The following is a 14857-nucleotide window of genomic DNA, read 5'->3' on the forward strand; positions in this document are numbered from 1 at the left end:
TTTATTGGGTCTTTGTGATCCAATTACACGTTTATTGGGCCCAATGTATTCATCACATGTCTGTTGGACCTTAGTGGCCCATTTACATGCTAATTTAGCTTGGAAATAACTTACACGTCTAATGGGCCATCGTTGTCTTTTCTTCATGTTTGTTGGGCCTTATCTTGTCATTTCATACGTTATCTAGTGTTCGAACTTTTAAATACATATAACATTATACAAATTCATGTGGAGACAAATGAGATCTAGTGAGACGTGTCGGTTGACACCACTGAGTGTATGGCCGTAGCTTGTAGTTATAATCAGAGTCTCCTAGAGGGTGAGCGAGAGTTTGTGTATAGATCTATACGGGGGTGACTCCCCCACACCTGAGCTGTTCGCTACAGTTAGACTAGGCCAGTCTAGGGTGACAAAACCTTGAACGAAAATCTGGCATTAGGAAAAATGCCAAGACATGCAAATCATTCACTATCATGTATGGTTATAACGACTCATATAGAGATCAATTCCCATTAAGACATTACAGAAAATTGAAAACTCGTAAGTCATAATGATACAAACCATTTCTACAGAGCAAGGATCGCGGCATTTCTATAAATCAGAAAATATCGGATTTTCTGGGGAAATACTATTATTCAATTACCACTTACTTACAGCAGAAAGAATACAAAGAAATTGAAACTGCATTTCTATATGTTACTACTATGAAATTCACACATGCATTTATACTCGATTTTCACATAATTTTTCAGACATTTTACAGAAAATATCGGATTTTCTGGGTTTACAAAAGATACAAAGACTTTTATTCAAACATGCTTATGAACTCACCAACATTATATATGTTGACCGTTTTCAAAATAACTTGTATTCTCAGGTAATCGTTAAGCAGGAGGATTTTCAAGTGTGTATGGATTTATTTTGTGTAACATCACTCATCGTACTATTAATACTTTGGATTTATGTAACCTATGACAATGTACTTGATGTGAACAATACCGGCTATAATATGTAATGTTTGGTGATGAATTTGTTATGTTTCATGTATATTCATTGTGATGATATTTCAATTTATAGTCATACGAGCCCTCGGACGTTTCCGCCGTCTGGTTCGGAGGTGTGTCATTAACGCTGATTTTTTATCAGCCTCCAACCTCTCATATCATCCTTTGTGAACCCTAATAATCATTCCTTCTCATGTTGTGAGCTAGTGCGACGAAAAAGAAAATCATGGTACTCCTTAAAATAGGAGTTTTGAAAAAAAGAATGTCAAAAACGGAGTCCGTAGGAGAGAGTTATGATATTAGCAAAATCATTTAATATTATAAAAATCTGGACAAAAATATAAATTCAAAATTAGCCGACGGAGTCTAAACGAAAGTTGTAGATCTCGTCAATAGCTATGTGTGGATATAAAGAACGTCTAAAATGGAGTTCGTATGAACGAGTTATAATTTTTAATAGCACATTTACGTATTAAAATAAAGTGTAAATCATATATACGTATACATATATATACATATGTATATATCATTAGAAAGGTATCGACGATGCTGTCGTTATAAGACTAGTGTTGAGTACTTTCGACATTAGTTTAGTACAAATATCATTAAATCTATTTAAAATAGTATTATAAAGGGGTGTTTAGTCATTTAAGTAAATATAGAGGGTGGTTTTTGAAAATTCAATTACTATAAATAAGAGCCTCTAGGCTCTCATATTTCTTGCATCATTCTCTTGATTCAAGAGTCTTTCTCTTCTTATCCCCCGAGCATTTCGGTCTCTCGTGATTCGACTTCTCTTTCTATAGTTTTAGTATAGTAAGGTGAGCGTTGAAGCGCTGCAAGAATCTTTTTTAGAAATATTCAGCGATGAAGTTCTGCCCCTGCAGTGCCCGACTCCTAGCTAAAACCTCCTTGTAAGTAAGTTATGTTTACCCTATTTTAAATATAACTTATATTTAAAATTAGTATTGTTATTATGAACTTATAATAAATATTTGGGCTATTATTATGACTTATATAAGTGTCGTTATAATATCTTTTTAACTACTCGCGGTACGGGGAATCTGGTTTAAAGGGTCGCATAGGGTTGTTGGATTTTAGAAGTGCTATATGCCAAAATGGTCCTGCCCTCCGGTGTCTTATATCTGGCCCCTGTCTGTACATTGTGGTTGGAAAATATTGTTTAAACGCTTATATAATAATAATAATAATAATAATAATAATAATAATAATAATAATAATAATAATAATAATAATAATAATAATAATAATAATGCTAAGACTAATAATTAGTCATGGTAAATATTACACTAAAATCTAGTGGTAATAATACTAAGTTTCGTCGAAGGAAATTATATTGTTAAGAAGCGAAGAGCTGTCCGAGTTTGGAATCATCGCTTTAACAAGTGAGTGCATAATTACTTTCATCTTATACATAGATATCAAGTAGTTTATATAAATTACGTGCTATGTGTGCATATAACCTGTATACTTGCTATCTATGCTGGATGAACGATTTTATACATGTTTTAAATAATTTAAACTTTATATGTATTTTGTATCTACGAATATGTTGGGTAAAACATGGGTAGATGAATGATTAGAGATGAAAGATGATATGAGTGAACATTGACAGCTATAGCCTTAGTGCCTAATAATTAACATCGGCAACTATGGACTTAGTGCCTATTGGATAAACGTTGGTAGCTATGGACTTAGTACCTGTTTGATAAACGTTGGTAGCTATGGACTTAGTACCTATTAGATAAACACTGGTAGCTATGGATTTAGTACCCGATGAATGAACTTTAGCAGCTATGGAATTAGTGCTTTACGAACGAGCATTGGCAGCTATGGACTTAGTGCCTTTCATATAATCCCTGGAAGCAATGAATTTCAGAATGAACGAATGCAGGATAGATGATTCTTAGGGTAGACTCTTAAGAGTAAAGAAGATAACGGGGATGGGTAATTGGGTTGATTGTTTGATGTTTAAACATAATAATTATCTTATTGTGGGTTGAAAACCCTATGTGCTTACCTGACCCACTCAGTTTATTTGTATCACAGGTGTCGATAGGAAGCTACATTACACCGAGAGATTAAGGAGATGTAGATCACTAGTGTAAATGAATGTAAGGTCTGTTTATGCTTATGTTTCTGTATTGATGATGACATCCCAAAGTTTTAAAATGAATAAAATACATTTCTTCGGAAATGCTTTGATAACAGATTTATCATGTTTTTTTGGGGACAATTTCCGCAACACTTTTCTTTAAAAGGTTACTCTGATTTTAAAATAAGCATAAATAAAATTTTTAAAATGACCGTGAATTTGGGGATGTCACAGTTGGTATCAGAGCATTAGTTTCAGCGAACTAGGAATAATGATTTATTTCTAGACTTAAACTTAGAATGTTAAGCGATGATCGTGAGGAGTGTGTCTAATATATTTTAGGTAGTACACCTAAATAGAGACAAGCACTAGCTAATTCAGGGAAAATTCCTAACATACTTTTATGTGCTAAATGAATTGTGATGTTTTATTATGCTATCGTCTGATCGAATTTATGGTCTGTTGCCGACCGGATCTGGAAATTGTATGTGTTCAGATTTCTAAACGTTTAATTACGGTATTGGAACCGGCATGTAACTTTTCAGAGTGATATGGAGATTTACACGCCGATCGTAAATAAAATCTTTCCTATCTTAATTCTCGTCATTACACACCAAACGTCTGATTTGGTGTATAGATCAAAATGGCAAGAACCCGAAGCGGAGTTGGAAACACGAACGGAAATAGGAATCAGCAGCCTCAACCCCAAGTAATTGAGCAAATACCAGTAGTAGCAGCTGGACCCGAGCCAATCATAATGGTTGGAGTACAAGCCATGATTCGGGCTATGTTGGCTGAGCAAAGGGAAGAGATGAGACAAATGTTGCAAGAAAATAGGGACAAACCTACGATACCTATTGAACAGCCCGAACTGAAGGAAGAGTTGTCAGAGGAGGGAAACTACAGCCGTACGGTGAGTCAAATTGGACCCCGAGTGGTCAGGAGAAACAACCCGGACAGAAGGAATGACAAGGATGGGCGCATGTATAAGAACTTCTTGAGTTCCAAACCACCAAGTCTCCTTGGAAGCCCAAAACTAGTAGAGATTATGGACTAGATCTCCGAGATGGAGATGGTATTTGAGAGCTGAGACTGCAGCGATAAGCAAAATACCGTCTTTGCAGGCAGACAACTAAAGACCAGAGTGTTAAGTTGGTGGAAGTTGCTGGCAGATACAATGCCATGTAGAGAAGCCATACGAATGTATTGGGAAGCATTCACGGAGCAGTTAAAAATGCAGTACTGCTCAGATATAAATCTGAGACACCTAAACAACGAGTTTCAGAACCTGAAGAAAGGGAAGATGAGTGTTGATGAGTATGCCACCGCATTCATCGAGAGGATGAAGCTATATCCCTACTTGGTGCCTACTGAACTCTCCAAGATTGATAGGTTTGCTAACGGACTGCCCATAGACTTTGGCCTAACGGTCAAAATGGCAACTACTTTGAAAACAACTGTTAGAGCAGCTAAGAACGTAGAGACCCAGATAAGAGAAAAGGGTCTAGAAAAAGATAAGGCAGGAGAAAAGAGGAAGTTTGAAGGATCTTCAAGGTCCAACAAGGAGAACAAATTCTCGAAGCTTGGAGGAGGAGAAAGAGGTGATGCGAGATGGTGTCATAAGTGCAAGAAGAAGCATAGTGGGAGGTGCAACGAAGAAGTGACTTGTTACAAGTGTGGGAGGACCGGTCACTATGCCAAGGACTGGATACATAATGATAAGGTATGTTACGGATGTGGAGGCAAGGGGCATATGTCCAGAGACTGCCCGAGGAAAAATAAAATAGTAAGGACAGATACACCACCAAGGCCAAGGGCATTCCACATGATCCTCGACGAAGCAGATAACAACACGAGGAATCAAGGATGAAGACTTCATATCTAAAGATCAAGATATAAAGTAGCCAGGAGGTGTAGCCTATTAGAGGAATAATATAGGTTGAACTTTAACACCTATGTAATCGTTTTAAGGAATAATATAAAACCTTCGTTTTGTTATCTGGTGTGTTAAGTTCTTATGTGATTTTCTTGTATGGTGACTTGGAGAACTGCGAGACAATACTTGGGACGAGTATGAGCAGGTGTGAATGGTAGTAGAGGCCTATGCTACCAGAAGCACAGGACTCACACATGGATCAGGGAAAGTCACAAGGTTACTATGGCGCTAGTAATTGATTTTGTTTTGTTCATGTCTGTCGTTACCATCGTTTCGGTAATGACTAAGAAGATGATTATTATTCTGAACCTAGTGGTTATATCAACTCGAGTTCGGCTAGATAAGTATTGTAAGTGCTTTAGAGAACAAAGTTTGATGTAGCATCTGACTTAATCCAGAAGATTGAAGTAAAAGATAATCAAAGCGATCAATATTGCGCACCGCCAGCAGTCAAGGAGTCCTAGAGTTAGATACTCATTTGAAAGGACATAAGAGTTACGATTACCACCTAGGATGGAAAGGAAATGAACGAAGTCATTATACAAGCCCTGTTTTTCTTATGATTCCGGGACGTAATCATCCTAAGGGGGAGATAATTGTAACACCCGCATATTCGAGCTAGTCAATTAAGATATAATAAGCGTTAAAAATGATTTTTTTATAGAAGATTATCTAGGATAAATAATCTTAACCAAAGTAATAGTTAGGGTTAACAGTTGTAACTTATTTGACGTTATAAAGAAGAATTATTTGAATATTATATGTTTCATGATTATTATAATATAATAAAATTGGAAAAATCAGTCGAATCGTCCGTAAATCGTAAAAATAAGTGCGCGAAAACATATATATATATATATATATATATATATATATATATATATATATATATATATATATATATATATATATATATAGGAAGTACACGTCGCCCAATCCCGAAAATATAAATTTCGTCGCAATCCAAATCCGTATGAATTAGATATGATTTTTATAATATATAAAAGTCAACCGCGCACAACGAATGTATGACGTAAAAAGCTACGAAGAAAATGGTTGACTATTAGCTAATGCAACCAAAAAGAAAATCTAGTACTCCTTAAAATAGGAATTTTAAGAAAAAAAATGCCAAAAATGGAGTCCGTACGAGAGAGTTGTGATTTTAGCAAAATCATTTAATTTTATAAAAATATGGACAAAAATATAAATTCAAAATTAGCCGACGGAGTCTAAACGAAAGTTGTAGATCTCGTCAATAGCTACGCGTGGATATAAAGAACGTCTAGAACGGAGTTCGTATGAACGAGTTATAATTTTTAATAGCACATTTACGTATTAAAATAAAGTGTAAATCATATATACGCTACATATATATACATATGTATATATCATTAGAAAGGTATCGACGATGCGGTCGTTATAAGACTAGTGTTGCGTACTTTCGACATTAGTTTAGTACAAATATCATTAAATCTATTTAAAATAGTATTATAAAGGGGTGTTTAGTCATTTAAGTAAATATAGAGGGTAGTTTTTGAAAAGTCAATTACTATAAATAACAGCCTCTAGGCTCTCATATTTCTTGCACCATTCTCTTGATTCAAGAGTCTTTCTCTTCTTATCCCCCGAACATTTCGGTCCCTCGTGATTCGACTTCTCTTTCTCTAGTTTTAGTATAGTAAGGTGAGCGCTCAAGCGCTGCAAGAATCTTTCTTAGAAAGATTGAGCGACGAAGTTCTGCCCCTGCAGAGCCCGGCTCCTAGCTAAAACTCCCTTGTAAGTAAGTTATGCTTACCCTATTTTAAATATAACTTATATTTAAAATTAGTATTGTTATTATTAACTTATAATAAATATTTGGGTTATTATTATGACTTATATAAGTGTCGTTATAATATCTTTTTAACCACTCGCGGTACGGGGAATCTGGTTTAAAGGGCCGCATAGGGTTGTTGGATTTCTGAAGTGCTATATGCCAAAATGCTCCTGCCCTCCAGTGTTTTATGTCTGGCCCCTGTCTGTACATAGTGGTTGGAAAATATTGTTTAAACGCTTATATAATAATAATAATGTTAAGACTAATAATTAGTCACGGTAAATATTTGACTAAAATCTAGTGGTAATAATAGTAGGTTTCGTCGGAGGAAATTATATTGTTAAGAAGCGAAGCGCTGTCCGAGTTTGAAATCATCACTTTAACAAGTGAGTGCATAGTTACTTTCATCTTACACATAGAGGCTAGAATCTCTTCTGGATGTTTTTGAGGCTAGAATCTCTTCTAGAAAAGTTGGGTTTCAGATCTCAAGGATTTTGTGCTTAATGGTTAAGCCCTTGAGTTTTCAAGCCTTGTGGATGGGTTTTTGAGCATTTTGAGTAGCCTCAAAGGATAAAGTTGGAAACTTTATCCTTTTAGACACATTTGGAGTTTAGATCTGAGCCTTAGAGTCCCTGGAATCGAAGAATCAGCCGAATGTGTTAAGTTGGGGAAAACTCGGCGAGTTGTCCAGTCAACTCGGCGAGTTGGTTAGGGTTTTCCCGACCTTCTTAGTACTACAGAAACTCGACGAGTTCTTTGATGCACTCGACGAGTTGGGTCAACATGGACTGTTGACCTTGACTGTTGACTTTGACTTTGACCAAGGTTGACCAAGTTGGACTTGTGAGGGCATTTTGGATATTTCGGGATTTTGATGGGATTGATCATGATGGTTGTTGGCATTGAGTCGGGAGCTGAGATTCGGAGTCAGACCTTATCAGTTATGCACTACTTGTGAGGTGAGTTTTCCTCACTGTAGTTACGGGTCGAAGGCACCAAGGCCGGCCCTTTAGATTGTTATCCTGATTATCATATGATTGAGTACTGTAGTGATCTGTTAGATCTGAATGCTGGTAGATAGGATGATGTTATGCTTATTGATCTGTATGATTTATGCTTGTATGTTGATTGATTATATGTTTATGAGTTATGTATATGTCGACATGTGTGTGGTTGGGTTGAGGCGGTCCTGCTTTGTGCTGAAGGCCAACAGACCCAGGGCGGCCCAAATAGACTGAAGGCTTGTGAGGCGGACCAGTCAGACCGAAGGCCTGGAGAACGGTCCAGACATGCTGAAGGCCTGGTGCGGCGGTCCAGACATGCTGAAGGTTCTGTATGCGTGTTGTTGCTGTGATATTTATGATTATGTGTTGTGGTGGTATTTTGGGGGAACTCACTAAACTTTGGGCTTACAGTTTTCGATTGTGTTTCAGGTACTTCAGAGGATCGTGGCAAGGCGAAAGGGTGATCGTGCATCTCATCATGTTCTTGTTTTATGATTTTGGGATTTCTCTGATGTGAAACGTATTTTGAAAATAAATTGTAATCAATGATGATTTTGTGGTTGTTTAAAAAGTTTAAAATTTTTTTCAAGAATTTTATGAATGTTACATCTTTCCATGAGGATTACTCCATACCGCCCTGGGTCTGATCATACTTTTCTTCGCAAGGATTGTACCGTAGTTGTGTCTGATCAACAAAATTGCTTCACAACCTTCGCTCTATGAGATTTTTATAACTTGTCACTCTTGATCTTCAATTGACGAACCATGTATCTTGAGCATGTTGACTTTATTTATTAGAGACCACTTCAGGAGTTTCGGCACTGCAGTTTGAGTACATCAGCATTCTTCATCACAGTAGATATTTTTCATGCAGAGTTATTATCTGTTACTTTGGTATTTGACAGATGACCGGAGAGTATTTATTTTAATCTCATTCTCGTGTTTCATCGAGATCCTTCATACATCTAGGGAGAGTGTTGAGAGAAAAACTTGAGACACACTTGAACAAACGTTAGAACAAGTATAGTTGCGGAATAGTTTATCTCAAAGGATCTAAAAGCTCAACAATAATAATAAGTTAACGAGTTAGATAATTAGAGAGTTAGTTGCGGAAATGTAAGGAAATATAAATGACAGCAGGTGTTATATCAAGTATACACATAAGTTGATTCATAACAAGGAATGCATTCAGACCAAGTTAGTAAGTGAGATCAAACTTAGTGATTAAGTCACGAATGACTTGCTCCGAAGAGAGATAATATTCAGTTGTATTCAAGTGAACTTTGAGAGTAAGAAAGAGGTGAGAGCAATAACACAAGATAAGAGTTTCAAGATGCGTAATCAGAGAAATGTTTTGAATAAGAAAGATTAAGCTCTATATAAAGAGTTAAACTAAGACAACTAGATAGTGAACTGCGGATGATGATGACTTCGGATGGGATTGCTGAACAGAGTTTACTGCGGATCTTCTAAGGCTGCGGTAGACCAAGTTTAAGAGGTTCACTTTTATAATTCAACAGAGAGCATGTGAAGCTCTTGGTATCCGACACTCTCCATCCTGATGATTTATTTATTTTTGATATACGGTCATCAGTTATCAAAAATAGGGAGAGAATATTATGTTATCATCCGGATATGTTTTATGATTATTTGAATTGGATTTTCTAGACTTCTGAAGATGATTCTTTATTTAGTGATGTGACGTGACACTGATTTTTTGGTCATATTTTGATCAAATTTTTGGATTAACTAGATGTTTCCCAGATCCAGATTATTTATTATTCAGACTCTACCACAGGATGTCTCATTTGTGTTTGCCTCTAGATCAGATCTTATGATTTCTTGAGTTTGGATTTGTGATATTTTGAAGATGAATAATATTTTGGCGATGTGACGTGACACTTATTTTTGATCTTTCGATCAATTTTTTTGTATTGCAAGACCATGTCTTCGGACTCACATTATTTATTATTCGGACATCACTTTTGGATGCTTCACATTTTTTGCAGGTCATTCTTTTGAAGACTTTTGGGTGAATTATGATTCGAGAACTAGAGATGTTTCAGACTTCTTGAAGCCGAAGTGTTTTTCTGATTGGATCTTCTACTTGATCATTGTGCTTGTGATGAGTTTGAATATTTGGATCTTATTTTTCTGCCTCAAGAGTGATGACCTTGAAGCCAAAGACCTTTACCGATTAGAGATTCATGGCCAGCATCAGAAATCATAGACACTTCAGAGTTTAAGAGGCATTTTAGTATTTGGTTCTTATTATGTTTCATTTTTGTTACCACACTTGCTAGTCGGTTATTGTGTATTTTAGCCTTTTATCACTTATTTGTATCCCTCATCATTTGCGTGCATTTAGGGAGAGATTGTTGGAGCATGGAAATGCTCTACAAATTATGAGTGATAAGTTAGGTTATTTTATTCCCTTTATTGTATTGTAAGGTATCTATCTCTATAAATATAGAGAGATGGTCATGTATTATTGTAAGAAAGTGCAACATGTAGTTCTCTAGTGATAGAGAGGGTGGTGGTATTTCTCCCACCAAGTGTTCTTGTATTGTCATACTATATCTCTCTTTCTAGTAAAATTATTGGATTACTCATCTCTTTCGTGTTCTTCATATTTTATCGGTAAATCTCAAGATGTTCTTATTATTCCACACAATTCGATCGTCAAAATGGGCAACAACATGATGAATGGGAAACTAAGGTTTGTGTCAGGCAACAACGAATGGGAAGCTAAGACTTATAGGAGTAATGGCGAATGGGAAGCACCAGCTTTTGGGAAGTGATAACAAATGGGAAGTGATAGAAAATGGAAAGTGTTCACTCTTGGGAAGCGATAACTATTGGGAAGCTTACACTTATGTGATACAATAGCAAATGAGAAGTGTATGCATTTATGAGACGATAGAAAAAGGGAAGCGTTGGTACTCTTATTCGTTATCAATAACGAATGACCAATGTTGGCAAATTCAAAAATTCAAAATAACATCAAAAATACAAAAAACATTTCTTTATTTTTTTTGTCTTCTCTTTCTTCAAATTCAAAAAATCCAAAAAGATTTTCTTTATTTTTGTCATTTGCTTCTAAAAATCAAAAATCCAAAAATATTTTCTATATTTTTGTCTTTTATTTCATGAAATCGAAAATCCAAAAATATTATCTTTATTGTTGTCTTTTATTTCATCAAATGAAAAATACAAAAATATTTTCCTTATTTTTCCGCAATAGGTAAGTCCGTTTTCACAACATGTTGCTCACGTGCATGCAAAAGCAAAGCTCAATAGGGAACATGTATCATTCACAACTCTTATACTAGTTAAGTATCCATAGAAGCATGTTGCAGCATATTGTCTAAAGCCTCAATATCTCATTGTTTACGAAGCCTTAATGAAAATTTTCTCCTAAAAATTTCTTCCCAATAGGATGTATTAACAATAGTCCAAGAGCTATCTTTCTCTTCTCAAATTGAGTTAAGAGACGACTGCTAAGTCACATCCATTCACATAGGTATAATGGATTTGCGTAACCAATCTTTTTCACCCTAAAGTTCTAACACTAGCACACACAATGAGGCATACCCAAGACATTTCTAGTCCCAAAACAACTAGGATGTAGGTATGTCAAAAATCTGTGTTTATGATCCTAAATCATTTTCCCGCGATGAGGGTGAGACCCAACAAACCAAACCACAAGGAATTAACGGTGAACAATTTAGTGTTCAAGATTTTAATGGAACCTCATGATTCAATGAACAAATTTCAAATGTTCAAAATCTCATTTTCATTTCTTATAATTGATTTTAATGAAATGTACTCATCCCTAGTCATTTCTTCCCAATAAACCCAACTTTTTAATTTTCTATGAAATGAGATTTTCGTATGAATATTTTCTTTGATCTAAAGCCACTAATAAAATTTTCCCAAGCTTACTTGTTGTTGATTACACTGGTCACACAAGTATTTTCTTACAACAATTTGCACTTATGTCAAGTTGCGAATTTGTATGAAAATGAAGTCACCTACGAAGCTGATTAAAAGAGGCTCTTCATTACTTCTCAATAAGTAAACGATTCTAATCCACGGGAAACCACACAAGTTTTTCAAATCTCTTGATCACGAAGGAAGAGTATCTTTGCTAGGGATCTTATTGCTTTTATATTCTATGATATCACTATGTCTAAAATTTCCTTAATTTGATTCTCTCTTTTCTTTTGGTACACAAAAGCACTGAAATCCTCGAGGTTATGGGTACTACCAACTCATACCAAGATTTCGCACTGACTGGCTTAGTACCCAACTCATACCAAGATTTTGCACTGACTGGCTTATGATTTCATTTACAATTCCCATAAGGGAATGAGGAGCAACCTTAGTTGATGGTGTCTTAGTTCCTAACGAAGTTTGGTGACGGTTCACTTCTTTTGGGTATAACGAAGTATCCGTTGGATGAGACGTTCTAGTATTTTCTCGTGGCTCAAGAAAAAAGTGCTCATTACTTTTACACGTGGTGTTACAGGGAAATGACGGTTCAATAACCTACTTTACACGTGGTATTGGCCAATTGGGACATCATTTAAATTTAAATTTGACACCGATTATAAAAGACTACATGATCATTCATTTTTCCTTTTCTGATTCCCAACATTTATGCAAAGAGCCCTAACCCTAATTTTTGATAAAATTCAAACTTCTTTTGATCATCATGTCTACTGGAAATCCTACTGTTGTTGATCAATTTGTTGGATTAATGTCTAAGTCCATAACTATATTTGGTATGTACTTGACCCGACCCGGCATGGTCCATTTGGGTTGCACTTCACCGGCACAATTTATATGGATAGTCTTTTGAGAATAGTATATTTATGATTTATATTAATATATTATAAGTTCTAATATATTAATATGGAATCATATTATTTAATTAGTATTGATCAAGAATTAATTTAGAATTAATTAAGTGATCAAAAAGAACTAATTAAATATGGACTCTTATATATATGGAATGGGCGAAGTTCATTTAGGTTGGGCTAAGATTTCATGGATGGTCCATGGAGCTTTTAACCCATGGATCCTATGTAAATGAAAGGTCATGGGTATTAGGGTTTACATGGATGTAACCCTAATCCTCCATAATATATAAAGGGGTCCTTGGCTCACAAAATTGGCACAAGTGTGTGAAAATAAGAGTGAGCCGATTTTAGTGTGCATACATATTCTCTCAAGTTCTTCCAAGGTGTTTTGGTGATTTGTGATTCCATTTGAGGCTTCCACACTATTGGGACTAATCTCTTAAAGCTTGAAGACATCAAGCTACATCAAAAGGTATGTCATCTAACTAGAACTTTGTAGTATAGGTGCTTCATAATATGCTAGTTAGGATGAAACCTTGGAATAGTTAATATTTGCATGTATAATAGAGAAAACATAGATCCAAGGTTTATAGGGTTGCATGTACACCATAGGAGTGTTAGAATGCCCATAACCCAACAGTGGTATCAGAGCCAGGTTGTTTTCTGTTATATTGATGCAAATGTTTTATTTTCAAAGTTGGAAAAAAAAGAAAAAAAACATGACGTTTGTTAAATTTTAAGATAATTACTTGTTTTTGTGAAAAACTAATTATTTGTAAAATTTGAATCATTTGCTATATGAGTTGAATTAGGTCAAATTTAGTAAAAGATAAAATGATATGATTATTTTATTAGTTTTAAAAGTTTGATCTAAAGAGTTTTTTGAAACCTCCATAAGTTATGGATATGAAAAGGTTTTTAAAAAAAATTGATTCAAAGTTTTTTATGGAGTTACAAAACTTGGTCTTAATGTTTTATAGAATTCCATAACTTGTTCTTAAGTTATGGAACATGAAAAGTTTCATCATAAAACAAGTATTTAACTCCATAAGTTATGGAATCCAAAAGTTTTCAAGAGTTACAAAACTTGCCCTCAAGTTTTGGAATTTGGAAAAAGTTTTTTTATGATAAAAAAAAAGAATTGAATTCTAAAACTCTAGGGTTCATAACTTAAACAATTAATTAAATGGTTTTAATTTTAAATTTAATAATTGGAATTATGATGTTTTATTGAATAATTCAATTAACTCTTATGGACTTTATTAATATATAATTAAAGTGTTTAATTAAAAGAGAATTAATAATTCCATAATGACATGGTTTAAATTTAATTAAATTAGAAGTATAGTTTAATTAATAGATTAAACCACCAAGTATTTTAAATGTCTAAAATACACCCTTATACTATTATAATATTAAAAGTTTAATATATTATATGTATAAGAGCAAGTCGTCTTACCATTAGTAGGCCTCATTCACGAAGCCGGTCTATAAGGGGGGTATAAGGTTACTGCCTACAAAATGGCAGTTTAATGGGTGTCCAGTCTCACCCACCGCTTCCTTGACTGGTGGAGGGTCGTTACCCGAACAGGTAGGACAAGGACTATAATTCTCCCTTCATTAAAAGTATTAATGATAAATACTAAGTAACTAAACTTTTTATAAATTCCCAGTCTTAGTTACTTAGGAAAATGTGAATAAGGTGCTAATCCATGAAATTACACTTTGCACTTTGTTTAAGGTGTTAGTGGAGCGTGTGTGGTTAACCGGCACACTAACCTGGACTTAACAAGGTAGGAAAAGGGTAAATTAATGTTTATCATAGTATCGTTGGAGCGTGTGTGGTTAACCGGCACATCGATTGAGGGGTAAATATTAAGGGTACCAAGTATATTTGCATGGTTACTTCACACCTTGTATTGTGATCCTCGGCATCCCAGTCACAAAACCTGAAGGGCACACTCGAGATTGAAACATGCCATTGAAAAGTTCAATGAATCTCAAAAGAATCTAGGAGTTTCAAAACCAATTAAAACCTAATAATACATTTCGTTTATCTTGGTGGAAATTGGTGAATCGTCATTCACCTACCTTCAAATATTTTATAGCTTGGATT

This window comes from Lactuca virosa, chromosome 5 (genome assembly GCF_052849685.1).
Source record: "Lactuca virosa cultivar CGN04683 chromosome 5, Lactuca_virosa_CGN04683_v6, whole genome shotgun sequence".
Lineage (NCBI taxonomy): Eukaryota > Viridiplantae > Streptophyta > Magnoliopsida > Asterales > Asteraceae > Lactuca > Lactuca virosa.